Source organism: Petaurus breviceps, unplaced genomic scaffold, assembly GCF_028583685.1.
Source record: "Petaurus breviceps papuanus isolate PSGF00001 unplaced genomic scaffold, PetGlider_PUasm1.0 90434, whole genome shotgun sequence".
NCBI lineage: Eukaryota > Metazoa > Chordata > Mammalia > Diprotodontia > Petauridae > Petaurus > Petaurus breviceps.
Window position 1 is genome coordinate 2,444,247 of NW_027187251.1, and position 17,466 is coordinate 2,461,712.

The window sequence follows — 17,466 nt, forward strand, 5'->3', positions numbered from 1 at the left end:
TCCCTCATCCTTGAAACCTCACTCCAACTTGGACTTCACAAACTAGAGGTGTCTTTTGTCCTTGCTGCATAGCTCTCTCTCCTCTGATTGAATGGAACCTCCATTTAAGGAGGGTGCCCCGACCAGTCAGGTCTCATTCCCTTACAGACAGTACACTTGACTTCCCCATCCGCTACCTGCCTTCCCCCCCCCCCCTTAGAATATAAGCAAGCTCTTTGGAGGGCAGAGATTGTACTTTCTACTTGTATTTGTATGTCCCAGGTTTAGTTCTTGGTAAGAACTGACTAAATGTTTGCTGAGGACTACTGAACCAAGAGTCTTCCTGTGACAAATATAGGTGCAGCTTCAAAAACAAAGGCTATTGATGAGGTTTTGACAGGATTCCCTTATATGCCCCCAGTGCGGTCATTGACCCAGCTTGTGGATCTGAAGACTGGATTTGGAAAATGGAGTAGCTTCACAGCCTCCCAGTGAGGAGGAAGAGCCTATAATTGGCTCCCCTGGCACACCTGGCAGGAAACTTTGATGATAAAACCCACTGCATGGGTTTTCTAGGGATGCAATTTCATCAATCACTCCCTTAAGACAGCAAGAACTTAGATCAAACTTCTCTACTGATTTATAAACTGTATTCACTTCCATTGAGGCAGCACTCAGTCAGCTCACCTGCTCAGACTCCTGTGGACCCATGTTACACACCCTCTCTCTGTGTGTCCCTGCCCTACACTCCCTCCTCCCCCATACAAATGACTGGATCAATTATGACTCTCATTAGAGATGATGTGGCTAAATTTCAAAATGCCGTTTTCTTGTTCCAACAGTACCTAGCGTTCTCCTGTAAACAAGTCATTTTTCCTGACTAGTGAACTGTGGCAGACTGAACAGAAAAACATTATTTTTTTTTGTGTGGAGGAAAAGCCTTAAGATAAATAGAATTAGTTCTCCCCTGTGATAGAGGAATCGCCAGATAGGCAAATTACTTTGAGCCTTCTCTAAGCCTATCATCCACTGGGCTTAAAGTAAAAAAGCTTTGGTAACAAAGGGCAAGAACACCATACTAAAATACCATTTCAAATTGATTTTTACTTTGTCTTTTTGGAGTAGAAAATGAATTATGTCTACATAGGCCTGGCTTAAATATTTTAGCAATATAATGATGTTAAGCGTTAAGGAAATGTATGAGAAAATTTGGTGTCTTTTCCTGCTTTGCCTATAGAACTGGGCATCTTGTACTCATTGTTTCTTTGGTCTTCTTGAAGGGTTTGGGAATTGTGCTCATTATCTGTCATGGCCTAGCTTGTTGACATTTAGTGCCTGGCAATTTGTGTGTTGTTTCTTGGGAGCCTACAAAAGCCAAGTCTCATGGCACTAATTCTTTAATATCTTCCTATCTAGTCTTGAGTAAAGGTGGGACCACTGATTATAATGCCACAGATAAGAGTCTGTCCATCATAGCTCACCACCACCACCACCAGAAACCAGCACCACCATCACCATCATCATCACCATTATCACCATCACCATCATTATCATCATCATCATTGACAGCATTTATATGACTTTAAAGTTTACAAAGAACTTTACATGTTATTTAATTTGATCCTCATGTTAACCCTGTGAGGTATCAGAATGGACTGAATACTAGATATCAGGAAGACCTGACTTCCAATCCAACCTTTGACAACCTACTAGTAGTGTGACCTTGGAAAAGTTACTTCAGCCCTCTCTACCTTAGTTTTCCTTTCTGTAAAATGAAGATAAGGGCATCTAAGTGGTGCAGTGGAGTCTTGCAGCCAGACTTGGAGTCAGAAGACATCTTCCTGAGTTCAAATCTAACCTCAGACACTAGCTGTGTGACCCTGGGCAAGTCACTTAACCCTTTTTATCTCAATTTCCTCATCTGGAAAATGAGCTGGAGAAGGAAATGGTAAACCACTCCAGTATCTTTGCCAAAGAAAACCCCCAAAATGGGTCACAAAGAATTGGACACCAAATAGCAACAGCAAAAATGAAGATAATATTAGTACCTCCCAAAGTTGTTTTAAGATCAAAATGACATAATATTTGTTAAGCACTTTGCAAACCTTGAAGTACTTGATAAATGCTATTATTATTATTATCCTCATTTCATAAATGAGGGAATTGAGGCATTGAGAGTCTAAGTAAGTTACCCAGGAATATACTTCTAGTCTGTGAGATAAGACTTGATCTGAAGTCTTCCTGACTCCAAGTCCAGTGTGTTCTAAATACACTGTACTACAGCAGACTAGTGTGAAAATATGTTTAACATGATGGTGTGTGTGCATGTATAACCTATGTCTGATTGTTTGCTGTCTTTGGGAGGGGGAAGGAGAGGGAAAGAGAAAGAAAAATTCAGAACTTAAAATTTTACAAAAATGAATATTGAAAACTATCTCTAAATGTAATTTGAAAAAAAAACACTATTAAGGAAAAAAAGAAAAAGAAAAAATACACTGCACTACCTAACTGCATCATTTGCCTGCTAGCTGTTGGTACTGCTAAGACTCTGGCCAAAATGGATATGATGCCCTTCAGGTAATCACTGGCAAACCAGCATTGTCTTACATTAGTGACTGTAGCCAGAGTCAGATTTTGGTTGAATATGAATTCTTAATGGGTGGAACTGTGCAAAAGTGCAATAAACTCCCTTAGGAAATAGAAAAGTCCCCATCCTTGAAAGCCTTTTGACAGAGGTTAGATAAGAACTTGTTGGGATAATGTAGAAGGATGTGACTTCTCCTTGTTCTAGGGAGACATTACCTTACAGTCCATTAAATTGGGATGTTTGTAATGGTGATGTCTTATCATCTTAATGTAAATTCATATACCAGGGCTCTGATATAGAAAATTTTATGTTAGAGTAGGGCACCTGGGACCTGCTAAATCAGCTCAGGAATATAGGAAATGGAATAGATCGTGGCTTTCTTAAGGGAAGTGTCCTAGTCAGAGAAGAGGTCATGAGGGTTCTTTGGTTTTGAGGGAGGGTAGGAATGACAACATTACCATAAAGAGAATGAAAAAGAGAAAAACCCAGCAGAGACAATGTCTTTGGCAAAAGTGTGTGGGTAAATGTTTAACAACTGGCACTTGTGTGGGGAGCAAAGTATATAGGCTTCCCTTTTAAGTTTAATCTTGCATTATTAATATTTTCTTTATCACTTTCTTTCCTTTAGACAGTCATCAAAATGATAAATCAAGCCCTGACTTATAACTTATGCCAGTTCTCAAGGTATACATTCTGACATGGAAAATTTAGCAATTAGCTTGCACAAGTCATTACAAGTTGACTGAGGAAAAGGTTTGCAGGGAGCTAAAAGAAATTTAAAAAAATTCTATAGGGAGGAAATTTATAGGGCCTTTAATGATCAAGGTCCTGGAAAACTCCCAGAATACAGACAGAGTGTTAAGAGAGTGATAAGTTGGAAGGGGCAGGGGGTAAGTTTATAGGCTTTAGAACAGAAATTTTAGAAATTACCAATTTCTAAATTAGAAATAATGAATTCCTACTTTCCCATTTTACAGATGAGCAAACTGAGGCCTGATGAAGTCATGATTTTCTTAAAGTGACAAAGGTAATAAAGAGCAGAGTTGGAATGTGAATCTGAGTCCTTTGGGGCTAGTTTTTTCTGCAGTTAGTTCTGGCCCTGATACTTTCTAGCTGTGTTATGTTGGGCAAGTCATACCTCACTGGGCCTGGGTTGTCTCATTTAAAAGAAACAATTACCTCTTCCTGTTTTCTCATCTATAAAACAAGAGAATTGACTAGCTAACTCCTGAGGTCTCTTCTAGCTGTATACCTGTAATCCAGTTCTTACCCATCTTAAAACAGGGGACTGGAACAAATTCCCAGCAAATAAGCAAACATCCAGACAATTATTCTATAAATATATAAAGACCAATAAGGCCTTCTTTTTCAGATTAGTCCATAAGCATCAGATGAGGGTAATTTTTAAATGGTTTTTATCTTTTTGGAGGGGGGAAGGTAGGGCAACTGGGGCTAAGTGACTTGCCCAAGGTCACACGTCTAGTTTTGTGTTAAGTGTCTGAGGTCGGAGTTGAACTCAGGTCCTCCTGACGTCAGGGCCAGTGCTCTATTCATTTTGCCACTTAACCACCCCTTAAATGCTTTCTTAATATATCAGAAAAGGGCAGGTGGGGTTTTGTTTGCTTCCACATTCCTGGATTTTTGTGCATCACATAATTGTAAGAATAACCTATGCTCATTAATTTCCTAGCTCTCATTTTGTACTTGCTAGTCAATAGCAAGATATGTTCCTCTACTTGGTCCAAAATATGAAATTCTCCATGTTTATTTTATCAAATGCAGTAAAATAATGAAAAGAAGAGAACTATTCTAGATGTTATGTCAGTATGTCAAATGACCTAACAGGGTTGAGAGCATTGTCCTGATTTGGAGTATAGAAACTAATGCAGGTGATAGGGACAGAACTCAGTATTCAAACACAGACCTGTCCCTAGCCTAGCCCTTTATCCTCCCTAACAGTAGCTGTACAATTCTGTAGATCTTCCAAGCTGAATGGGAGCGAGATCTAATTTAAAGATCATTGGAATTTCAAAGTGACCTTATTCTGCTGGTCAGTTGGCCAGGAGGTAGTGTGATCTCTCTAGCTGTAGCTACAATGCAAAAGGTATTCTGAATCTATATACAAACCACATCTCTCATCTGGATAATGTCCTTCCTATTCTTTGTTGAACACAGTAAATTTTATCACTTACTGTATCTGCATCCTCATCTCAAATTTTTGAGCACACTGCAACTAGACGGCCATGATAGTCAAAGTCCACTAATCCCCTTGTCCATATAAACTATCTAGAGTTATTCCAGGACCACTTTTCAGTAGATTAATATTCCTTAGGGGCTTGATCTCCCACACTGCATGTTGGACTTACGACTCAATCCTATAGGCATCCTTCACAAAGTCCTTGAGCCAGACTCTCTAAATGGGGCCATAGACAGAGAAGCTGCTTTGGGAGTGGTTGTAATCCCTACCCCAGAAGCTCCAGAAATAACTTCATAACCAGAGATCAGAAAGGATTCTTGATTCTTTGCTTGAACTGTCAGGTCAGTATTGTAGGCCTGACAATCAAGTGTGGCCTATAGCGGCTTTTTCAAGAAATCCTGAACTTTGGAACATGTCCAGTCTAAATTAGACGGTGAGCTCCAAGAGCAGGGACTACCTTTTAGCTTTCTTGGTATCCCCAGTGCTTAGCATGGAGCCTGGCACATAGTAGGTGCTTAAGAAATATTTATTGATTGACATTTTACCTTTTGAGTAATCCATCCTTCTCCCATTAATGAGAAGAGAGTTTTCATGCAGTTACTTAATATAAAAGTGGTGTGAAGTTCTCCCAAACACACATGATGAAGATTCATTAGGCTCCCTCTTGTAAGGAGAGTAGCTTTTCTAATTCTACCAACTTGTTCTTATTGTTTAGTAATTTTAGTTGTGTCCAACTCTCTGTGACCCCATTTGGGTTTTCTTGACAGAGATACAGGTTATTTTATGGATGAGAAAACTGAGGCAAATTCAGTTACATGACTTGCCCAGGGTCACATAGCCAGTAAGTGTAGAAGGCCAGATTTGAGCTCAGGAAGATGAGTCTACCTGACTCCAGGTGTGCCAACTATTGGTCTCCTTTTAGTCCTTTATGTACATTTCAGAACGAAGCTATAATGTTGACTTTATCATAAAAATGTCCGGTTCAATCTTGCTTACCCTTCATAGGCAGTCAGAACATTTACATACTAGTTGGGTCACTAAGTTGTATCAGAGATACTCTGTCTTAGATTGGTGAGAATATTTCAAAACAATGGTTGTTAGAGAAAGGATTGCTTTTTAAAAAATCTTCCCTAGCATAGTATTTACAGCCACCTACATTCTTTTTCGGTTTTAGATTCTTTAGAGCAGTATGGTACCTTCTCATTCAGATCACCAGCACCAGAAATCACAGTTATAATCTATTACCTTGCAAAACACTATCAGTGATATCAATGTAAAGAACAGTGAGGTATCAGGTGTAACAATCTGTTCATCAGTCATTACAGACAATTCACATCCTGGTGTGTGTGCACTCTCATCAGATCTTTTCTTAAAGAATATATTTGTGGTCACTGGGGTAGGAAGTAAGTAGCAGGTAATCATACATAACACCACTGTAAATGCAGTTGACTGTTCTGATGTATTGTTAACAATACATCTCACATTCCCAGTTCAACCTTTCATAGTTCCTTCCATAAAAGCAATAACCAGAAATTAATACAGTCAGTCTTTTTGTCCTAGAGATGATAGATGCATTACCACAAGGTATCCTTTCTGATTCAGAGCAGCACATTCCCTTTTCTGGAGAGGGAAGAAAGAAGCTCCTAGCACAGACACTTTGTGTTTTCCCCTCAAACTTCATGGGTTCATTTACTATGGGATCCATGAATTCAATATTGAAGATCTTGGCTTTGAGCAGCAATTTTGATGGTTAACAGTAATCTGGTAGCAAAAATCTTTTATCAAGTGGTTTTTGACTGTGTGAGAGTCTATTTTAGTAGTAGGGTGAACTCGGGTTCACGGCCCAAGACACTCCATTTATTTTCACTGACTGTTCCCCATACCTAGGATACTCTCACCTCTTTTGTTTCCTCGACTTCCTTCAAGTCTCAGCTAAAATCTCATATTCTACAAGAAGGCAGCTAGGTGGCACAGTGATGCCTAAGTCACTGGGTGGCTCTAGGCAAGCCACTTAACCTCTGTCTGCCTCAATTTCCTCAGTTGTAAAATAAGGGTGATAAATAGCATTTACCTTACAGGGTCGATGTGTGGATCAAAAGAAATAATATTTGTAAAATGCCTAAAATGGTGTCTAGCATATAGCAGGCACATAGATGTTTTTCCCCCATACTCATTCCTTATTTCCTTTTAATGCTAGTCTCTACTTCTGTTGATTATTTCCAATGAATGTGTAGCTTGGTGACACAGTGGATAGAATGTAGGAGCTGGAGTCAGGAAGACATCTTCCTGAGTTCAAATCTGACCTCAGACACTTACTAGCTGTGTGGCCCTGGGCAAGTCACTTAACCCTGTTTGCCTCAGCTTCCTCATCTGTAAAATGAGCTGGAGAAGGAAATGGCAAACCACTCCAGTATCTCTGCCAAGAAAACCCTAAATGGGGTCATGAAGAGGTGGACATGACTGAACAACAACAAAAAGAATATCTTCTTTGTACATAGGTGTTTTCATGTTGTTTCTCCCATTAGACAGTGAACTCCCTGAGAGCAATGACTGTTTTTTTCCCCTTTGTATTCTCAACACTTAATTACCTAAGAGGTGCTTAACAAATACTTATTGATTGACTATGTGTGCATGTATGTATATATGTATATATATGCATATATTATACTAACAACATATTCATCATTAAAGCATTGAGTTCATTTGGGTAACATAAACTTGTACAATAACGAAAGAAAAAGACAAATCATATATGCTGCTGCCTTTGTCTTTGTTTGCTTTTTCCAACATTATGTGCCCAAAAGATGAGACAGATACAATAACGTTGGCCTGTTAAAGAAAAAAAATGGAACCATATTTTCCTATACTGCAACAATACCACTTCCCCTTTGTTTCTGTGTGTTATGCCAAGCACAGGAATAAGGAGATAAGGAAGGATTAGGTAAAGTACAAATGAGCTGGGGAAGAAATAAGTCTAAAATAATAACCTTTCTTCCTGATGGCTTGAAGAAAAGCTACAGATCTTGGCTATGGAATCAACACAGATCTTTTGTTTCTAAATTGCCTGCCCACTTACAGCATGGCCTTGGATCACATTCTTGAAAATCACTCTGTGTGGGCCTAACACAGTCTACAAAAACAAAGGTACCAGGGTTTTTTTATGGCTTGGATGTTCTATTTATTTTTTTTTTTACTCTCCTGAACCAGTCTCCTATGAACAGGTTGCTGTTTACTTGGGACTTTCTGAAGACTTCCCGTACTGGTGTGTCTCACATGAGTGAGAAGGGGTCTGCAGGCAAGTAGCCTGGGCCTATACAAGACCCAGTGAGAATCACCCATCCATAAAAGTTTGTCAGTCTTACTGATAAGATGGAAGTCACTGGAATTGGCTACAAAAGTATGGTTCAGATTTCTACAGAACATTCAGTAACTTTATCATTTAAATACACTATAGACAATCTATTTAATATTTTAATTATATTACAAATATTTAGAGTCCTTATGCCAACTTTACTGTTTTCAAACTGCTTTCTAACAGTATTTACAGTTTTTCAATGTCTGTTGTACCATTTAGCAAACCCAAATTCACGAGGATAAACATTAGAATTCTAGACAAATATTGCTGTTGTTGTTGTTGTTGTTGAGTCATTTTGGCCCTATCTGGCTCTTTGTGATCCATTTGGGGTTTTCTTGGCAAAGATACTCCAGTGGTTTGCCATTTCCTTCTCCAGCTCATTTTACAGATGAGGAAACTGAGGCGAACAGGGTTAAGTGTCTTGACTAGTGTCACATACCTAGTAAGTGTCTAAGGCCAGATTTGAAGTCTGATCCACCTGATTCCAGGGCTGGTGCTTTATCCCCTGTGTCATCTAGCTATCACAAACAAACTAGCCAGAGGAATAGGACTGTCTTCTGCAAATATCTGTAATAGATTTATAAATCTATAAACAAATTTATAAATCAGTCACAGCATTCAGACCAAAGAAGATCTAACCTCCTAATGTTCCCATGCAGCAATCAATCAATAAACCTTTATTAATCACCTACCATGTGCCAGAGAGGGTGCTAAACACTGATAATATAAAAAGAGGCAAAAGATAGTCCCTGTCCTCAAAGAGCTAGTGGGGGAGACAACGTGCCAACAAATACAAAAGCAAGCTCTATATGGAATAAATAGGAAATAGCAGAGGGAAGGAACTGGGTTTATCAGGGATTGGGGAAGGCTTCCTATAGAAGGTGAGATTTGTAGATGGGACTTAAAGGAGACCAGGGAAGTCAATGGGTGGAGTTGAGGAGGCAGAATATTCCAGGCATGGGGACGGCCAGAGAAAATGCCTAGAGCCAAGACATGGAGAGTTTTGTTTGTGGGACAGCCTGGATGTCAGTGTCACTACATGGTAGGGAGTAAGGTGTAAGAAGAGTGGAAAGGTAGGACTGGCCTATGTTATGAAGGGCTTTGAATGCCAAACAGAATATTTTGTATTTGATGCTAGAGTTGATAGGGAGCCAGTGGGAGTTTATTGAGTGGGATGAGATGAGCAGACCTGTGTTTTAAGAAAATTACTTTGGGGGCGGCCAGGTGGAGCAATGAATAGAGCACTAGCCCTGGAGTCAGGAGGACCTGAGTTCAAATGCGGCCTCAGACACTTAACACTTACTAGCCATGTGACCTTGGGCAAGTCACTTAACCCCAATTGCCCTGCCCTCCCCCCTCCAAAGAAGGAAAAAAAAAACAATAAAGAAAATTACTTTGGTAGCTAACTGGAGGATGAAATGGAGTGAAGAGAGACTTGAGACAGGCAGACCCACCAGCAGGTTACTGCGATAGGCCAGGCATGAGGAGATGAGGGCCTGCACTGGAGTGGGGGCACTGTCAGACAAAAGAAGGGGGAGTATGCATGAGATTTTGTACATGTGAAATCTATAGGTCTTAGCCAAAGATTGCATATGGGGGATAATAGATGATGAAGAGTTGAATATAAGTCTTAGGCTATGATCCTGAGGGCCTGGGAGGATGGTTTTATCTTTTATGGTAATAGGTAAGGTGGGAAGGGAGGGGTTAGAAGGAAAGATAAATGTCTACTGGACATTCAGTTTGAGATGTCTGCTGGGCTGTTGGAGATACAGGACTGGAGGTTACCAGAGAGTCTGGGGCAGGATAGGTAGATGTGAGAATCATCAGCATAAACATGGTAAATCAATCCATGGGAGCTGATAAGGTCACCAAGTGAAATAGTCTAGAGGGAGAAGAGGAGGCCCAGAACAGAACCCTGAAGGATACCTGTGGTTAGAGAGAGGGATCTGGGTAAGGATTCAGCAAAGGAGACTGAGAAGGAGTGGTTAGATAGGTAGATACAATTAGATATAATTTAAAAAATTAATAGTATTATATAGTACTTTAGAAAATTATAGAACAAAAAACTTATAAGCATAACATTTAATATAAATTTCATGAATTTAAAACACACATAACAAAATTTATTGTCAATCTAATAACATTAATCTAATTGAATACATCTTGAGGTGAGTTACATGAGAGAAAAAACAAAACAAAATAAAATAGCATTTCCATTCATAAGTCTTCCAATTTGGGCATTCTATGCTGGTTGCATTTAGAAACCAGTAGAGAGCAGTTATCTTTTTTTTTCTTTTTGGAGAGGGGAAGGTAGGGCAATTGGGGTTAAGTGACTTGCCCAAGGGCACATGAGTAGTTTTGTGTTAAAGTGTCTGAAGTCAGATCTGAACCCAGGTCCTCCTGACTCCAGGGCTGGTGCTCTACTCACTGTGCCACCTATCCACCCCAGTTATCATTTTTTACTCTCACTGCTACAAAGGGAGGCACCAGCAATTTCCATCTAGAGCAGAACTCAAATAAGCCATAAATAACAATCACCTTGGATTAATTTATCAACCCAACATAAGTCAAATTCTAAAGTGGTCAATTCTGAAATGTTCAACATGATTGCCACTGCTTTTTGATATCTAAAATAATAGCATCTATGAAATAAAGTTTGGAATTCTTTGGAAATCTCAATCTAACTGCAACTTCTTGAGGAATGAAGAAGCATTTTCTAAGGGGAGTTCACAGTTCTACAGGTATGGAAATTTTTGTTTCCCAGTTCTCCACTTATTTTAATAACGTCTTAAAAAACTTTGTTAAAAGCACTCAGATTGCAATTTTACAATCTAAACTTTTATTTCTGCCTATATCCACTATACTTACTTGCCCCTCCTGGAGAAGACCTTTTCTAGTTAATTAGAAATACTACCTAGGTAAAGAACTGGAAATATCGGCACATTTAATATTGGTATATTAAAGCCTCCTTGAAAGCACTTCACAACCTGGCCCCAAGCTATCTTTCCATGTTCATTGGACATTGTTACTGTTGTTGAATCCTTTTAGGAATGTCTTATCTTCTTGGTTTCCTTGGCAAAGTGGTTTGCCATTTTGTTCTCCTGCTCTTTTTTATAGATGAGGAAACTGAGGCAAACAGGGTTAAAATCACTTGACCAGGATCATATGGCTGATGTCTGAGGTTAAATTTGAACTCAGATCCTCCTGACTCCAGGGCCAGTGCACTATCCACTATGCCACCTAGCTGCTGCATGTTGGGCATTACTCTCCTCCTACATTCTGGCATCAGCCAAACTTGCCTTTTCTCTGTCATTCACTCATGACTCTTCTGCTCAGTAGTGTCAGCCTTCTCTCTGAAGTATAATGAGATGCTCTGGAGTTAGGAGGACCTGAGTTTAAATCCAGCCTCAGACACTTAACACAAAAACTAGCCATGTGACCTTGGGCAAGTCACTTAACCCCAATTGTCCAAAAAAAAAAAAGGAATGAAGTATAATGAGATAATGCCCAGAGAATTTAGGGAGAAATTAAGAGCATACCAGAGAGACAGATAACAATTAGGTGAATTGCTAAGCAGCAGAAAGGGATAGGCTGAGGTGGGAGAGAACCAGGCTGCAATAGAGCACCCTGAATATTTCTCTGGCTTAGCTGGCAGGGTCTGAGCCAGAATCAGCAACAGAGAAAGGGTGGAAAAGGGAGTGATCTAGGGCTGTGGTTGAGTTCCATAAAAACACAGGAATGCCTGGGGTGGGCTCTGCAAGATGAAACAGATTACTTCTTAGAGCCTTTTTCCAATGGGGGAACCCCATAGTCTGGATCTTTCTGCCTTAGTTGGGCTTTTTGTTTCTGAATAAAACCAATCAAAGACTGCTTCAGATAGAGCTACCCCAGCCACCAGGACCCTGGTTAGGCCACCACCACTCTGGCCATTCCAGGTATCTCATGTTGCACGTGTTCATCTGAAGATCAGCCATCTCCCTGGATGCTAACCTTTTCCAGGTAGCAGGCATTGCAGGTAGTGGAAAGGGCACACAATGAGTGTTGCCACCAAGACAAATGCTCCACCAAATTTCTCATAATTAGGCTCCAGTCACCACCGATTAGCTGTCAGAGGACCTTGCGGAATGTTCTGTACTTGTGTTGGAATATGCCAAGGGGAACCTGCCACAGAGCCTTTGGCTAACTAGTTCAATAATTGCTTTGCTACCCAGGAGTGTGGCTCAAGAGCTCTCGCTGATCCCCAATTACCCAGTACCTGAAGGCCCCTTTACATGCCAGAGGAACATGCCAGGTTGATGGATGAGCGGAGTTCATATGCCTTTCATGGAAAGGGTCTAATGTTTGGGAGCTGAGAGAGAACACAATTTACAAGAAAGAAGCTGAGCTTTGCTGTGTGACCTGAGTCACTTAATCTCCAGAGGTCTCATCATTCATCCATCCTTAGGTTACTTATTTGTAGATCTGTGAAGAAAATTTAAAGATAAAAATACAGTAAAACCCAAAGGAGGTGACTGAAGTTAGATCCCAGATCAATGGAAAAGTGGTCTTGGACACATCAGTCCCTACGTGAAAACTTTCACCATCTCCTGTTGCCTACATATTCAAGCTCATATGCTTTGGTCCGACATTCAAGGCTTCCTGCAGTCTGGCCTCAGACTTTTACAATATAATTTCGTACTGATTCTTTATTTGGAACCTTTCCTTTAATAGTAGCTATAATAAAATATAATATTTACATAGTGCTTTGTTTGCAAAACATTTTACTTGTGTTATTTCATTAGATCCTGACAATAACTCTAGAATGTAGGTACTTCTGTTATTCCCATTTTATAGATGAGGAAACTAAGGCTAAGAGGTTATATTAATTGCCTAGAATCACACAGCTAGTGAGTATCTATGGGTTACCCATTCTAAGCACTCTTCTGTAAAAATGAACTCTAACCCTAACCCTCCAACTCCAACTCTATAAAAATTTAAAATAAAGTAAAAATTGATTCTCCCCATTCTTCTGTCAAAGTCTTCCCCCTAATGCCTTATCATAATTTAGAGTTGATCCTAGGTTCTTTAAGGCTGTTGTAATGGAACACAGTTTCTGACAGGTCCCATAAAAATGGAAAGGCTTTGAGTACAGGCTTGGTGACCAATTATATCTGTCATTCAAGGACCTCCCAAGCTAAATTCAGAGAAGCTTATCGTCAGGATGGTGGCCTTTATGGATGATTGTTTTTTGCCACTACAACTAACAAAAATGGTCTCCCAAGGAAAAAGGGAGAGAGTGGAGGGATGCAATGTACACCAGTAGAATGAGAAACACTTACCACTGACATCTTCATTCCTTTAAGTATTGAATTAATGATAATTCATTATATATCGCTCATTTAATGTATTATTTACTTTATTTTAAAAATTTAGTTAAATGTCCTAAGTCTTTTTACATTTTCGGCCTTTATAACCCTTAGAAGTAGAGTTTGCTACCTGCTGTGTAGAGAGACATCACCTTTATTTGGCTGTGAACTGCCTCATTGGAGCTTCAGAGGGTGCCCTGGAGTTACACTTCTCCCAATTTTCCTTCTGCTCCTAACCATAGAACACCTGCTATTTTGTTGATTCAAGAGAGCTTTAAAATATTATTTATTGCACAGGCAGGTAGAAATGAGTTTTCTTTTACTAGATGGGGAGTGAAGGTTGAGAGATGTCTTGAGGCTTATTCTAGGTCACAGAACTGGCAAGAGAATCTTCAGGTGTGCTTACCTTCAGCCCATGGTTCTCTCCACTCAGAAGTTTCTTTATTCTCTCCCTTTCTTTGGGCCAACTCCAATTTAATTTTTTAAATTAATTTTTTTCATACAGATTGTTTATCCTATGACCTCTCCAGCAAAAGACTCTTTTGACTCTTGCTGTCCCAGCTCCCAATGGCACTAACCCTGCCAGGAATAGTGTCAGGGAGTAAATACTTTTCTTAATGTCATCTTACCATTGGGGAATATATATTCAGGGGATGTAATCTTATCTTGACCTGGGCCAAAAATAACCCTTGTTTTCAGTAGAGTTCCTATGAAAAAAATCAGCTTACATATCATAAAGGTACTATGGCACCTTGCTCTAAAGTGAAATTTGTTATAGGGTAAGTCTATGTTGGATCCTGCCCAAAGCTGTTTAAATACCATGAAGAATTTCAGTATTAGGTATTAATAAGAGGGGTGTCCCACATCCCTAAACCTTAATCAATATAGCTAACAAGATGCTTTGTGACCTGATACCTTCCTCAGGAGAATGCCTCTTTGATTGAGTTACAGAATAAATCAATCCATCAGAGGTAAGAAGTGGGAATGAATTGAGATGCCCCAGGGGAAATGTCTTGTGGTTCATGGAAGAGAATTAATCATGCCCAATGGGGCTTAGACAACAGAGCAAGACAGTTCAGAACTCAGGATTTGAATGGTAGACCATCCTAGTGGTTCTATTAAACCTCCAACGGAAAGCCACTTGGGACTGAGGGAAAGTAGAGAATCTCTGTTACCTATGACTGCCAGATAACCTTGTGAACTTAAAAAAAAATGGCAGACAGGTTTCTCATCAGAGTTGGTGGCAATGTCCTCAGAACTGCAGTGGCTGACTGCAGCATCTTCAGGGGAGCTGAGAATAAATTAGATAAACTGAGGGAAGTCAGCTTCAGGGCTTTATGAGGGAACTCACCCTCCGAGCCCAGCAGAAAGCTCCATAAACCAAAGGAGAGCTTTATGATAACTTCATAAAGGGAAAAAAGGACTTCCAATCATGAAGAACTGTAAGTTATGTGTTCTCTAAGTTTGAATCCGCTCTCCCTAGGGATCTTGTTTGTACAGGGGGAAACTGTATCACAGACTTTCTTTGGGGGAAGGGGAAGGTGTTTGTATTGTTTTTAACTAACCATTTCAGTAAAAATCCCTTCCTAAAATCTAATTAAATTTAGTTGGTTAGTAATTAATGGAGAACAAACCACCTGCGGGTTTGAGAGCAACAGCAAGTGCTTAGTATGTGCCAGGTACTCTTTTTTTTTTTTTTAAAGCAATCGGGGTTAAGTAACTTGCTCAAGGTTACACGGCCAGTTATTTCTGGGTGTGGTGCTAGGTATCTGAGCCTGGATTTGATCTAGGTCATCCCGACACTGGAGCTGGTGCTCTTACTCTCTGAGCCTCCTGGTCACCCCTAAGCAGTTGGGGTTAAGTAACTTGCTCAAGGTTACATGGCCAGGTGTTTCTGGGTGGTTGCTAAGTGTCTGAGCCCCGGATTCTATCTCCAGGTCTTCTCAACACTGGAGCCGGTGCTCTTACTCGCTGTGCTACCTGGCCACCCCCCCAGGTACTCTTTGAAGTTTTATGTCTAGAAAGACAAGCAAAAAGAAAGATAGTCCTTCCTGTCAGAGATTATATTCTTGTGGGGGAAGACAATACATAAAGTAGAGTTGAAAATCAGGGCGATAGAAGGTCGTGAAGTCTACAGAGTTAGGGATGACTGATCTGAACCCTTCTCCAACATGAAAGTTCTGGAAACAACTCACCAATGAGAAAGGGGACCTGAGGGGGTTAGGAGATAGCTGAGCCATAGTGGTAAAGCTTAAATAATGAAGCATAACTGATCTGGGCATTTCTCCAAAATTGAGGTTCCCAGAAGAACTCATCTGTGGAAGAAGGGACTAGAGTGAATGGCAGTTGTAGCTAGGGCATTGTGATAAAATTTGGAGAATGTGAATGGGTGCTCATGATCACCAGTGCTAGAGAAACACCCCCAGTGTCACTGGGTTACCTCTGGAGTCCTAAGAGAAGTAGTCATTGCCCTCTGGAGAGGTGATGAGGTCTTGAACTAGGGTGATATTTATATAATTGTAGAGAAGGGAATGTATTCAAGAGGTATGGTAGAGGTAGAATTGACAAAACTTGTAAAATAATTGTATGTGCATGATGAAGGAGAGTGAAGAGTTAATGTTGAGTTTGTGGTTGGGTACCTTAGTAACTACAGAATTGGAAAGAGGTGTGGAAAATAAATTCTATTTTTAATTTGCAGGCTCCTGCATTCAAGAGTAATATCTTTGAGGGAAGGGACAGCCTTTTCTTTTTCTTTGTATTCTCAGTACTTAGCACAGTTCCTGGCATATAGTAAGCATGCATTAATATTTATTGAGGGAAGTTTGATGATGTAGTAGATAGACCACCAGGCCTGGAATCAGGAAGACTTGAGTTCAAATATGGCCTCAGACAGTAGCTGTATGATCCTGGGCAAGTCACTAATCCTGTTTGCCTCAGTGTCCTCATCTGGAAAATGAACTGAAGAAGGAAATGGCAAAACACTCTGGTATCTTTGCTAAGAAAATCCTAAATGTGGTCAAGTGGAACAGGATGCCTGAAATGATTGAAAAACAACAATATTTGCTGATTGATGAATTGATATGCCATAGGATATCCAATGAGAAATGTCCAAGAGATAGCTGATGTTGGGGTTAGAGCTCAGGAGAGAGATTATATAATATCTGCACATAGATATTAATCACTAAAGCCATGGGAGTTGACAACATCTTTGAGAGAGAGGGTATAGAGAGAAAAAAGAAGGGGACCCAGGACAGAATTCTTGGGGGGTAGACACTCACAGAAGGACTAGTCAAATAACCTCACTTCTCTCAGTTATAAAATGAAGGCATTGATGAGGTTTCCTCCTAGTTCTAATCCCTAAAGTTTTTTGTACCAATGAACTTTGTCTTCTTTATGCCGCTAATGCCTCTGCCCTAGTAAGGGTAAATTTCCTCCTTAATACCCATGACAGGGATTTTTGTAAATATTGTAGATACTTGATAAATGAGAGTTGTTCATAGATGTAATTATGGTCATTGCTGAATTTGACCCCATAGTTGGTTTTGCATAATTGCTGTTGACCCTGCAGCCTAGAGGTGTTTTGGAAGTCCATTTAAATTTTCTTTGTGAAAGGCAGCTAAGTAGCACAGTGGATAGAGCACTGACCCTAGATTTAGGAGGACTTGAATTCAGTTCCAGCCTCAGATACTTACTAGCTGTGTGACCCTGGACAAGGTACTTTAGCCCGATTGCTCCAAATTGGGGGAAAAACAAAGTCTCTTTGTAGGTGGCTTAAAATGCCAGTATGGAGCATGTTGTCCTTTTCTCACTGAATCAATGCCAAGGATATCCTTTGGCTTTGTGGCTGTTTGTGACTCCCAGATTTCCTTTCTTTAATATGTACCTTAGCTATGTCCCTGAATCAACCAAATCTGGCAAAGTGACAGAGTACTTTCTTTTTTTTTAATTTAATTTTCTTTTTTTGACAGAGCACTTTCAACCACTGGGCCACATTCCTATGCCA

General features: G+C 40.0%; 1 protein-coding gene across 2 annotated transcripts in view; it reads left to right on the forward strand.

Annotated features, from left to right (window-relative positions):
- The window catches only part of KCNH1 (potassium voltage-gated channel subfamily H member 1), a 543,998-nt gene that overhangs the window by 212,029 nt on the left and 314,503 nt on the right, over nt 1-17,466 (forward strand). The window lies entirely within an intron of this gene.